Source organism: Rhinolophus ferrumequinum, chromosome 9 (assembly GCF_004115265.2).
Source record: "Rhinolophus ferrumequinum isolate MPI-CBG mRhiFer1 chromosome 9, mRhiFer1_v1.p, whole genome shotgun sequence".
Classification (NCBI taxonomy): Eukaryota; Metazoa; Chordata; class Mammalia; order Chiroptera; family Rhinolophidae; genus Rhinolophus; species Rhinolophus ferrumequinum.
The window spans coordinates 30,674,294-30,688,456 of record NC_046292.1 but is presented as its reverse complement, the minus strand read 5'-3'; positions in this window follow the sequence as shown (position 1 = coordinate 30,688,456).

Below are 14,163 nucleotides of genomic sequence, written 5' to 3'. Positions count from 1 at the left end.
CGTATTAGAAACCAAAGTCTGTGTGCTAGCTGTGCTTGTTGCTAATGGGGTATCTTCTTTTTAGGCCCTCTCAGCTGACAGAGCAAAAAAAATATGTGTGTATAGTAGTCTGTGTACACACACACATACATATGTGTGTCTATCTAAACATTTATAAATATATGTTTCTACATGTGACCATCTTTACCTATATAAAACTAAACATGGGTTTATACTGATGTAAGAAGATGTATTCAATCTCTATGGTAACCACTAAAAGAATAAGAAAAGAATGTAAAACTAACAAGGTAATAGAGGGAGAAATGGAAAAATAAAAAAATAATTAGTATCAAAGAAGGCAAAAAGGAGAAATAAAAGAACAAAACTTGATGAGACAAATAGAAAACAATGAACAAAATGGAAGATTTAAATATAAAGATAAACAAACAGTGTCAGAATAAAATTAGTAGGACATTCACCTCTCCAGATCCATTGTAGGTCTTTTACCACCCTGCTCTTTGCCTTAGGGCTGACCTGCATGGACTATGTTAATGGGTTCCTCACCTTCTGGCTTCTTCTTGGGTTCAGACAATGCAGATCCTCAGTAAGACAACTCCCTTAGAAGTCCACTTGAGCTGGCTGTGTTCCTGACCAAAAGTCATTGCTTTTCTCCAATTGATCCACTCTATAGAAATTTCCTTCTGGATTCCAGAAACTACTCCCTCTCCTCATCCCTTCAGGCCTACGGGTGCTAATAGTTCTGCCGTTATTAGTTCTGGATTACCACATTATCCCTTGTGAGTCCCCTATACACTGCCCAAGACTTAATAAACAGTCTCTTCATAAAACCCTCCTTGAGTTATACTAATTTCAGTGTGCCATCTGTTTTCTATTTGGACTCGGACAGATACAGTAATTGTGGGATCAGGAAATAGTCCCTCAAAATGGGATTCTAGAATTCAGTTGCTCATATATTTGAGAAGCACAGTGATAACCTTGCTGGGGAAGAATTTAAACGTGGGTAATCCATGGCATGTGGTGGCATCATCGTTACTCAAATTATCAATGGTGGCAGCATGTGATGAAATGCAGATGGAGGGTAAGACATTAAAGAGATCAAGCGGCTCTGACACTTAATTGCTATGGCAACAACAGTAGCTATAAAATAATGGAACCAACTGGATTTTTTTTTTTACCACCCTAAAAACTATACATAGGGAAAAAGAGAAAATAAAAGCTATGGAAATACAATTAAAAAGACACATGGAAAACCAGAATACCTCCGTGGTGGCATTGAAGGAGTCCCTTGCTTCCAGTAATTGCTGAGTAAATGTGGCCAGGAACCGAGTCTAGGGTCTAATTGAGAGGGTTGTAGATTTGCAGCACCAATTAAATGCTTAACTCTGCCAAGTCTTTCACACCCAGGCAAGGTTATTGGTGGGAGGAGTAGAACTCTGGGACAGGAAAGGGGATACATGATGCCCAAAGGTCAGACTTGATGGGGCTAAGAATTTTGACCCTTCATGTTCCTCCAAACCTCTTCTGCGGGCTGAAGGAACTAGCTCTCTTCTACATAAAAGCCTAACAATAATTGCACTAGGGCAATAGCCTCATGAGCTGAGGCTAATTCTCCTTAGGACTCATCTCCTTACCTCTTATCACTTTCAGGCCCATAACAAGGCCCAGGTGGAGGGGTATAAGGCCTGCTCCAGAAGAACATGGCCTGTGCATAAAGAGTTACAAAACCTTGCCAAGGTGTAGAGTCCAGAATCTAAGGAAACGTGTGGGAGTGGATTATAAGGGTGTTAGACGAGTGGTTCTCCAGGTGCGGTCCCTGGACCAACGGCATCAGCATCACCTGGGAACATGTTGGAAATTCAAATTCTTGGGCCTCACCTCAGATCTATAGAATCATAAACTCTGGGAGGAAGGCCCAGAAATCTTTGTTTCACAAGATCTCCAGGTGATTCTGACACATCTGACAGTTTGAGAACCACAAGGAAAGACACACGCACACAATAGACCCATTGTATTCCCATTTCCTGAGTCTCCACACACTTTCCTCTATAGCATCATTGCTCAAAGCTGTGGACTCAGGTCAGAAGCACTGGCATCATCTAAGAACTTGTTAGAAAACGCAGAATTGTGGGCCCTACCCCAGATTTACTGAATCAGATCCTGCATTTAAAAAGATTCCCAAGTGATCTGTATGCACATTAGGCCCTGTTCCACAGCAGTCGTTCTCACACTCTAGCATGTAACAGAAACACACTTTGAGAGTGACTGTCCCGGGTAAACCAGCTCACATCTCCCCAACCAGAGCCCTCAATAAGGCCTGGAGAACACTCCCCTCACTAAGGCATTAGGAAGTCCTTGAAGGGCTTGCAGTGGTTGTCAATGATAGACTGGAGATGACAGTTGGGGATAATGCAAATGAATTGGGTTACTTGATCTCAATGGAAATAACAGGATCCCAATAGCAGAAAAGGCAGGGTGGCTGTGCTTAACTCCCAGAGATGAGGTAGGCCCACAATGAGCTACAGATATGGAATGACAGCGTATTGTCATATATAGGAAACACGCAAAGATTTCTAGAAATGAAATAGTTGGGCAGCCTACGAAGGTGCCGTTTGACAAACACAATTGAAAAAATCCTAGGTTTCTGGGTAGGAACTGGAGGAGTACTCATAACCTTTTACCCAAGTCAGTACACAGACTCAGAGACCCTCAACTGAGAAAAGATCCTGCAATGTGGCCACAGATACTGTGCGTCTTCCCCAAATGACTTACAGCCATTTACCAGGGTTACCAGGGTAACTGTAAACTAGTGAAAGTGAAACACTAGATCTTCCTGAGGTTAATGGGTATTGGCTCTGAATTCACTCTGATCCCCAGGTGCCACCATGACCCACCAGTGAGACTTGGAACTTATGAAGGTCAGTTGATGTGTGATGACCTAGCCAAAGTCTGTCTAATATCGTGTCTATGGGGTCATGTACTCACCCTATGCTTTATCCCCACTCCCAGAATATATAGTGAAAAGACAGATACATAATAACTGGCAGCATTCTTATATTGGTCCTTTCACCCATGAAATGAACACTAGCATGATGAGAAGGGCAAAGTGGAAGCTCCTGAAACAACCTCCCACTCCTACCCTCACCACACCGAGAAAGTAAGTCAAAAGCAATACTTCAACCTTGGGGAAATTACAGAGGTTTGTGCTCCCATCAAAAACCTGAGATACGCAAGGGCGGTGATTTCCAACACATCCCCATTTAACTAACTTGTCTGGCTAGTGCAAAAACCCGATGGGCCATGGAGAAAGATAGTAAATCTTTGTAAACTTGGTCAGGCAGTAATGCCAATCACAACTAGAACACCAAATTGTGGAACTTTTACTATGGCAAGTCAACACAGCCCATGGCACCTGGCATTCAGCATTTGACCTGGAAAACATTTTCTTTCCAGGAAAATCTGAAGTAATTTACATTTGCACAGCAGGGCAAATAGAATGCCTTTACCATCCTGTACCAAGCCTTCTTGCTGTCAGAATATTATGTGAGGGGAACTCAATCATCTTGATATCCTACAAGACATCCTGGGTCATTACATTGATAGGATTATGCTAACTGGACCTAGTGAGTGAGAAGTGCTTAGGACTCTAGATACCTTTGAAAGACATATGTATGCCTGAGGCTGAGGGGCCTATCATATAGGTGATATTTCTAGGGGCTCAGTGGTCTGGGGCATCCTTCTTAAGTTGTTGCCCCTTGAATTTCACACAAGGAAAGAGACACACTGAGATTAGAGGGAGATCACCTTGGACCCCTCCATCTTGGAAGGAGCAGAGCTTTGTTCTCATGGCATAAATACATACTCTGCTAATTTGTCTTCTCTGCCTGAAGTGCTTCTTCCACCATCATTTGTAGACTTACAGAATGCCTTATCCTTTACCATGGTATTAAACTCAATATCACCTCTAAGAAGGGGACACGTTTTAAAGCATAAGTGTGGCAGTTGGCTCATGCCCATGAAATTCACTGACTGGTGTTGCCATGTGGCTTATCACCTAGAATCAAGTAGCTTAAGAGAATGGTGAAGTGGATTACCAAAGGCTCAGTTACAGTGCCAGTGGGAAGACAACATCCTCCAAAAAGTATATGCTTTAAACCAGATGTCAGTATATGGTGCCACCTCCCCCATAGCCAGGATGCATGGGTCCAAGAACAAAGGGCGGGTGATAGAAGTGGTTCCTCTCACTACCGTGTTTCCCCGAAAATAAGACCTAGCTGGACAATCAGCTCTAATGCGTCTTTTGGAGCAAAAATTAATATAAAACCCGGTCTTATTTTACTATAAGACCGGGTCTTATATAATATAATGTAATATAATATAATGTAATGTAATGTAATATAACATATCATAATATAATAATATAATATAATATAATATAATATAATATAATATAATATAATATAATATAATATAATACCAGGTCTTTTATTAATGTTTTGCTCCAAAAGACGCATTGGAGCTGATTGTCCGGCTAGGTCTTATTTTCGGGGAAACAGGGTTTTATACCTCATCATTCACTAGAAGAACTTTTGTTTCCATTCTTGCAACCTTAGGATCAGTGGATCTGAAGTTTCTAGAGTCTGCAGTAGTAATTCTTCCACCAGGAAACATGGTCATGGTTCCAAGGAAGTAGAAGCTCACAGAGATTTACCCTGTTCACTTTAGGCTTCTCCTGCCACTAAACCAACTAACAGAGAAGAGGTTCTCTAGCTGAGCTGGGGTAATTGATCCTGATCTGATCACTAGGGGAAAATGATACTGCTGGTACACAACGGGAGTGAGGAGGACCCTGTTTAGGGCACCTCTGATTCCTCTCTTGTTCTCAAGTTCTGGTCAATGGAAAATTGACAAGTCAGTGTCAAACCCACCAAAGACTCAGATCCTATAGGAATGAAGGTCTGAGTCATTCCACCAGGTCAAGAAACTCATCCAGCTGAGGTGCTGCATGACAAAGGGAACTTAGATTGAATGATGGAAGAAGACAGCCGTGATTACCAATTTAGGCCCTATTACCAGCTACAAAAATGGGGACGGTAACAGCTGTGCTTTGTGTTACTTTTTTGCCCCCTGTACTGGTTTCTATTGTTATGTGACAAATTATCACAAATTTAGCAGCTTAAAACAACACAGTTCGTATTTAGTACGTATCAATCAGCTCATAGTTCTGTAGGTCAGAAGTCCAGGCAGGCATTAGCATAGATGGTTCGGTTCTCTGCTCAAAGTTCAAAGGGCTAAAATCAAGGTGTTGGACTGCATTCCATCTGGAGTTCAGAGTCTTCTTTCAGGTTCACGTGGTTGCGACTGACTTTAGTTCCCTGTGGCCATAGGATTGAAGTCTCCATATCCTTGCTGGCTGTTAGCCAGGGCTGCTCTCAGCTCTTAGAGGACATCCACGTGCCTTGTCCATCTTCAAAGGCACCAGTGGGGAACTTCTCATGCATTAACTTCAAATCTCTTTCACCAGGAACAGCCCTGGCCCTTTTATGGGCTCACCTGATTAGGTCAGGCTCACCTGGCATAATGTCCCTTACATAACTGATTTGGGACCTTAGTTACATCTGCAATATCCCTTCATAGAAGTACATAGATTAGTGTTTGATTGAATAACTGAGAGAAGGCGTGTGTACACTGTGGGCAGGAATTTTGGGAGGTCATCTTCCAGTTCTACCATACCTCTCCTCACTTTTACCCAATTCCTATTTGAAGAACACCAGTAGTAGTGATGATTTAGATTTTAGGAGGGATTATGCTGGATTGAGATTACCTCAAGAAAAAATGATAGCCAATGAGACGTTGTGCATCCCGTTGACGGGGACAAGACTTTTTCACCCACATGGAGGATAAGAGTGCATATACTGAGTGAGGAAAAAGGGGAACTGTACCAGAGATATTCTGTTTGTCCCTCTAGATTTCTTTTCTTCCTTGCTCTCTGTCCAAGAGGATCTATGTTGATTGCATAAAGGGTTCCCTTGCCCTCTGGCTCTGGTTGGCTTATCTATGGGGAGAGCCGGAGATTAGAGGGGAGAAGAAAAGTGAGGTGAGGGTATTTATTTCTTCTTGCAGGCTGCCTCAAGCTGCCTGTGTCCTTCACCTGAGGGCAGCTAACTCTACGACCCTCTCCTCCTGGATTTCAGTAACCACACACCCACGCCCTTCACCCTTTCAGACCTAGGAGCGGTCAGCGCTGTTACCCGCCATTGGTTGTTGCATTATCCCATGTATATCCCCTACACCCTGCCCACACATTCGTAAATAGTCTCTTTATTAAATCTCCTGAATTATTCTAATTTGAATGTCCCATCTGTTTTCTGTTTTGACTCTAACTGATACAAGAACCTGTTAAGAGAGAGACACAGAAGTGTGGCAGATGGAGATACAAATATTACTTTTATTACCACAACTGATACCGGACAATATGGCTGAGGTCTGCTAGGGAAGCAGGCTTGCTAATACTTTACTGCTGAGGGCAGCCTTGTGAGGGTTTGCCCTGTAAAACTCATGGCATGGAGGAACAGAGACGGATGTGTGCTTGTTCACAGAGAGGAGGGAGGATGGGACGGAGCTGAGCACTCTGGCTCCTCCTTTTTGCCAAAGTCACCAACCACTTGAGTCACTCTCTTTCCCCTGGGGAAGACCGAGAAGGCAAGAGGCCAGGAGCCTTCCACACAGAAACATGAAGCTTGATAGAAAGGTGGCACTCTGCCAACACTTTGAATAGCAAATGATACTTTAAATAAAGTGAAATATAAGCAAAAATAGCCGAAGACTTAATATCCAGAAGTTCTATAAAGAACACCTACAAATAATGAAAACACTAAGAGTCCAATTGAGAAGTGGCCAAATGCTACAAATAAGCAATTCACAGAAAAGGGAATATTAATGGCAAATAAACATTTACAAAGATGTTCACCCTCAGTATAATCAAAGACTTGATTTTTTAAAATGTTTTTTCCCTTCAGATTAACAAAAATCTTAAAGACTGATGTTATCCAGTGTTGATGAAGATAAACAGGCACTCACAGACTTTTAGTAGGGATGTAAATTGATAAAGCCTTTTTGAATGGCAATTTAGCAGTGAATTAGAACTTTGTGCATATCCTTTAGCCCAAAGAGTCCACTTTTAGAGAAATATACTAGAGAAATACTCATATTTTTATACACACAAAAAATGGCATATATAAGGATGCTTATTGTTTGTAATGGAAACAATCTTGTTGTCCATCAATAGGGGAATGATAAAATCTTCATATTCTGGAATAAAATGTAGTTAAAAGAATGGCCAAAGAACAGGAGATGATTGAGTTTACATAAATATTTTTTTCCCAAGGAAAGATATATATATATATATATATATATATATATATATATATATATATATCGCTACATATATTGCTATATGAAAAGAAGCAAATCGCAAAAAACATGTACATAACACGCTGGGTAGAATTCATGAGTGTAAAAATTAAACAAGTGAAGAATAAGCTTCTGTAGTCAGGTTTACTGAAATTTTTCAAAATTCCAAATGTAAAAATAAAAAGTTTGAATATTCACACGCTCACCCTTTGAGTTATACATACACCGGTTGTATTTAACTAAGTTTAAAGTTTGCATGTGGATGGGTGTGTAATTAGTTAACACTCCATTAGTTAAGACTGCAAGAGCCTTCTTGTGTCACTAACAGCATGCCTATATAAGGAAGGGGCACAAGAAGAGTTTCTGGATGCCATCCAACCACTCAGTAATAGAATAGAAACTAAAGATAAAGTGCCAGTTCTAGGCACCTCCTTTTAAAGATAAGGGTGTATTACACAGAACGGCAAATATTATATTCTTCCAAGAATGTAGATGATCGCTCATGCAAGCACAAATTTCGTAAAGTGATTCAGTACTGTTTGGTATAATGATGTTATTCAATATACTGTACGTGTGAAATGATTCTGTTTAAATGTGCTGAAATTTTAGTTACAGAGTGTTAATGTAGATGTATCACAGATATTCCTTTATACATGCTTGAATACAATAGAAACCTATGAAAGAAAAGTTTCACCAAAGATTCAGTTTCCTTTTTGGCACAGTTACGAGCTCTCATGAATCCATGTGATATGGACTATTACTGGTAAAACTGAGTAAAGTAGGAAAGTTAAATTCTGAAGCCTTAGAAATGCAGGCTCAATGGCTCAAAAAAAAAAAAAGATAGAGTGACACCTGAATGTTGATATTCTTAAATCGAGGCAGCTGTAACTGAACACATGGTTGGACGTGAAAATATATAACATGATATATAAAATCTGATTTGAACATGCTGTACAAAAGTGATAAAAAGACCGGTAGCTCAAAAAAGAAAGTTAAATAGAAATGAAGATGCTCTTGTATTAGAACAAGGTAGGAAAGACTTAATGAAAATTGGATGAAATAAAAAACATCAGCATAAACTCATGACTTTAAAACATAAAGATTCCCTCTTAGACACTGAAATCCCTAAGTTGCTGTGGGGTCATCCAGCATATCATTACAAGCTAGATGAAATTATATAAATTCATGAAATGATATAAGTACATAGCCCCAGTGCCCAGGGTTCAGTTTTCTAAATTGTATTTTTACCAAGAGAACCAAGCGTTTCTTGAAATGTGCATAATGCTGGATCTTGGAATGGGAAAAGCAAGTTAGTTCTGGGACATCTTATTTTTGGAACAAGTTAAGATGAAGCAAGGAAGGCCAGCTGGTTGGTTCCCTTACGGAAGTTCCAAGGGCTGAACACAATGCTTCTCTCGGTTTTCTTTGCCACTGCATTCGTACATTAGTTTTATTCTCTCTGGCTGACTGTCCCCACGAGGTATGGTTCTATTAAGAAGGAGAAGAGGGAAGAGATGTTGGGTAGGGAACTTACAATATCTATAACAGGTACCATAGTTGGTCCAGCTTGAGTCACGTGCCCACTCCTTGACCAATCACTGGCTCCGAAGAGACAATCTTATAAAATGGCAGCACTCATTTATACCTTATTAAGGTGAAGAAGTGGTGAAAGTGATATAGTTTCCCCAAACAAGGGAAATGTTTCCAGGAAAAGAGACCCTCTATTACTTATCTATTGCTGCTAACAAATTACCGCAAAACTCGGTAGCTTGAAACAACAAACATTTACTATTGAAGAGTTTCTATAGGTCAGGAATCTGGGTGTGGCTTAGCTGTTTCTGACTCAAACCTTGTCTGTCACAAGGCTGCAATCCAGGTGCTGGCCAGGGTACAATCATCTTGAGATTGAATAGGAGTACATCTGCTTCCAGGCTCACTGACATGGCTGCTGGCGAGCCGCAGGTCCTTGCTGGCTGTTGGCCAGAAACATCAGCTCCTTGACACGTAGGTCTTAGAACAGGGCAGGCAGCTCACAATATGGCAGTTGGTTTTTCTCAGAGCAAGTGAGTGAAAGAGTGAGAGAGGGCACCCAAGAGAGAAGCCACAACATTTCTGTAGCCTAATCTCTGAGGTGACATTGTATCACTTTTGCTGTATTCTATTTGTGAGAAGTGAGTCACTAGGTCCAGTTGACATTCGAAGGGAGGGGGCATGAAAAGCAGGAGGTAGAGGTCATTGGGGACCATTTTACAGGCTGCCTACCATAGGTTCTGAGCAGGTAATATAACAAAAGATCGCTACACTGAGCAGGAACGCGTGGAATCTAAAAAGTGGTAATTACAGCTTAATACAAACAAGCTGAGTCTGTAGAAAATCCTTGAGATTATGATGATACTACAATGAGGACGTTATAAAATGTGATAACAGGTGGTGGTAATGCATACAGAAGGTTAAAAAATTTTTATTTAATATGTAACAGATACAAAATATATGTTAATATATGTAAGATATAAAGAATAGTGATAAAATGAAAATACATGACCACACCAATTAGTGTAAGAGAAAGGGGAAGACCATTACTTTTGAAGTTTCCAATATTACCCCCATCTTTTCCCTTCCAGAGGTCACCATCATCCTGAATTTTGTGATCATCATTCACTTGCTCTTCTTCCTAGTTTTACCACAGATATTTGTATCTTTCAAACATCTTACACAAGATAGTTTGATTTTCCCTGCTTTTGACTTAATATAAGTGGAATCACACTGTATGTATTTCTCTGTGATTTGCTTCTTTCACTCTAGATTACGTTTCTGAGATTTATCCATTTGATGTGTTCACACTGATGTTTTCAATTTGATCCAAACTTCACTAAGCTCTTTGTATATTACTCTAATACAAGAGCAAACTCAATTTTATCATTTGAGCCACCAACTTTCTCTTCACTTTTATATAAAACGTATGGCTATACTCCAACTCATCTATATATAATTTGGGTTAGTTCCACATTTTTGTTATATAAATAGTGCTGCTATGAACATTGCCGAACCTTTTCCTGGTACACTTGTGCAAAAGTTTCTCCAGGGAATATACCTAGGAAAGGAACTGCTGGATCAAAGGTGTATGAATGTTCAACTTTTAAGAGAGAATGTCATATTGTTTTCCAAAGTGGTTGTAGTGATTTACACTTCTATCACCAATAAATAAATGTTCTAGTTGTTTCTAATCCTAAATTTGATATTGTCTGAGTTAAAAAATTTTGCCAATCTGGAATTTCACTGAGGTTTTGATTTGCATTTCACATGTGAGTTATTATTATTATTATTTTTTACCACATTGGCAAATGCAATCCAGTGATCAAATGAGACTCTGAACTCCACACTCACGTGGTAGCCATTATCCGAGTAACTATTTGCAAATTATTGCTACCTTAACTGTCATACTTGTACAGATTTTTTGGTTAAGAGTTAAATGCAAAGAATCAAGATTTGTAATAACCTAGTGTAACGCCTATGTTGCAAAGTGTCATAAGGTAGACAGTCAAATGGTAAGTAAAGAAAATAATTTTCATGGGCATTGTTCTCCTTTTGTATTTATTTTGATATATTAAGTGAAAGTATGGGAAGGGAATTAAGGGGAAAAGTGAATCATGCACATCTAGTTTATACACCCTCTCTCCTGCCCTAAAGGGTATACAAGTAAAGAAGGAGTGGACCATTGGGGGTCGGACAAATTTTGTTCATGGTACAAACCCCAGCAAATGGTGGTGCTTTTGAAGTTTTAAATAGAATTTGCATAGAGATTTACAGTGAAGTATTAAAGGAATTACTTCCCTTAGATGTTACTCTGTATGGTCAACATTGGATTGTAAACACGCTGAAGTTGGGATTGATTAAATTGTTAAATTTAGTAAGATCACATCCTGATTGGACGACATCCAAGAAACATGCTCTAGGACAAGTCAAAGTTCCAAGTATAATGCCAGCTGCAAACAGGCAAGAAATCAGGTGATCTATATGTAATAGCTGGTGGTGGCCTGTTCCTAGAGGCGGAGCTGGAGAAATAGGACATGCCAAGCACTTGGATAAACTATGAGGGCAGCCTGGCCCCCAGGTGTCTGAGTTTGCCTGCCTTGGGATGGAGGCTAGCAGTGACAACAGTGAAAGCTTGGGTGCTCCTGATGACGGAATTTGATCTTTCTTCTATCAAAGCTAGCACAGAAAATAGACCAAGATGAGTTCTATTCATGTATTATTGAAGTATAAACTTACAAGGTTTTTGAAAAGCAATTTAGTGCAGCCATGAAGAATTTAAACATGTTTCTATTTTTTGACCATGTAATTCCAACCTTAGGAATCTGCCCAATGAGGGGTGAGGGAGGGGAGTGAGAAATGGGACCGGACCAGGAGGAAAGAGAGAGAAAGAGAAATGGAGGAAAGGGAAGTGAGTTTGTGCACGTGTGCGCCCACATGCAAGGAGCGGTGTGGACGGGTGTGGGTAGGTGGCAGTGGTGGCAGCTGTGGTGGTGGGCTCCCATCCCACCTCCCCCTGAATCCCCCTCTTCCTCCACAGCCCTCTACACTCATTCTCTTGCCAACTCTAGCCCCAGCTTCAGGAGGGTGTGTGGGGGTGGACAGCATGCTGAACCGCCTCACATCACCAAGAGCTCGTAGTTAACTTCAACATTGTAGTTGGGTCTGACATTTTCTTTCAACATCGCGAACTAACTTGTTTATAATCCATTATAATCTTATGGGACCACTGTCATATATGTGGTCCCTCATTGACTAAACATCGTTATGTGGCACATGACTGTAACAGACCTTGAGCAGGCAAACACTGTAATGGACATCTCTACAAAAGGAACCGAAGAAACCGATGCAGAAATGGGATTGAGAGGTGCATTCAAGTGTTTTTGTTGTGCATCCACACACACTGAAAAAACCCTAATGTCCTTCAACACAGTAGTACGATAAGTTCTGGGCTGTCCAGGTGTGGAACAATAAGCAGCTAATGTAATGACTTTGAAGAATATTGAAGAACACAAGCATAAAAATTAAGGACACCTCGGCTAAAACTGGAGTCAGGAAGGCCTGTCGAGAAAACTCTCACCCCCTACCACTCATTGTCAATTATTCCAAATAGGAAAAGACATACCTTGCATCTCCAACAGGAAGGTGTATCTACGTTACTACCCTAGCAGGAGGAAGATTTTCTTCTTGCCCAGCAACAAGCCCAGCCAGTGAGAAATGCCACAACTCCGCCAATGAGAAGTCATGGCCACCCTGAACTCTTTCTTTCAATGAACTTTCATTTTTCTTTTGCTAGTGACTTTTGTCAACTGAAGGTCGTCATCACCAATTCAACACCAACAGGAGTCCCCAATTTGGGGTGTGGTAAGGGAAGAGAGTATTCAATGAAAACAGTTCAATCATGAAACAGCACAGCTCTGAGCTAGCTCAGGTGTTACAACTCTGGTGTTGCAACTCAACAGGGTAAAAAGCAACCTTCAAGGGAAACTGAAAGCATATTCCAGGGAAACAGAGGGGAAGATGGTTTATACAGAGAAGAGTTCCTGCCCCCAGACCCTGATTGGTCCGTTCCCATGGAAATGAGGACTCTAATTCCTCACCGTTTGATTGGTCCAAAAAGCAAGACCTGATTGAACAGAACAGAGCCATTCTGATTGGTCAGTAAAGATGCAAATGAGACTATAGCTACACAGCTCCAATTGGATGGAGAAAATCTCAGTTCTATTGGTTGAATTTCGATCCTAGGAGCTTTCTTATGAGGGTTGACTCATGTAGGAACATAGCGCAGGTTTCATAGTGGGGTCTGTGCAATTTCCCTGAGGTGCAGCGTGCTCTGCTTGTGAATTTGAGCCCAATTAGCTAAGAAGAGTCCTTTTTGGCAGGTATATTCTTCTTGGAGTCAACACTTCCTTGTCCCACCCTCTTTTCTATAAAAGCCTTCCATCTTGTAAAACTCCTCCGGGTATCTCTGCTTGCCAGATGAGATGTTGCCTGATTCATGAAACTTTTTTTTTTTTAATAAATTTTATTGGGGAACAGTGTGTTTCTCCAGGGTCCATCAGCTCCAAGTAGTTGTCCTTCAATCTAGTTGTGGAGGGCGCAGCTCAGCTCCAAGTCCAGTTGCCCTTTTCAATCTTTAGTCGCAGGGGGCACAGCCCACAATCCCATGCGGGGATTGAACTGGCAAAATTGCTGTTGAGAGCTTGTGCTCTAACCAACTGAGCCTTCTGGCTCCCCTACTGGCAGCTCATCGGCAGCTCACAGCAGCTCAGCAGTAGCTCGTGGTCTTCAAACTAGTTGTGGAGGACACAGCTCATGGGCCCATGTGGGAATAGAACCAGCAACCCTGTTGTTCAGAGCTCCTGCTCTAACCAACTGAGCCATCCAGGGCCCTCATGAATCTTTTAATAAAGCCAATTAGTTCCATATATATATATATATATATATATATATATATATATTTAGTTGAATTTTATGTTTTAGAACAGGGAAATGCTCACAAAATAATATGAAATGAAAAGCAGGCCATAAAACTGCATATACAGTATAATTAGAATTTTCTAAGAAAAAACCCTGCACATTTATTTGTTAATCTGTAAGGGAAAGTTAACGGGTGAATGGTGTGATAACTGTTGGTTTAAATGTTCTTTACTTGGTCATACAGCTTTCAAATATTCCATGATGAATGGGTGCTATTTTTATAAAAATACTAAGTATTTGTTA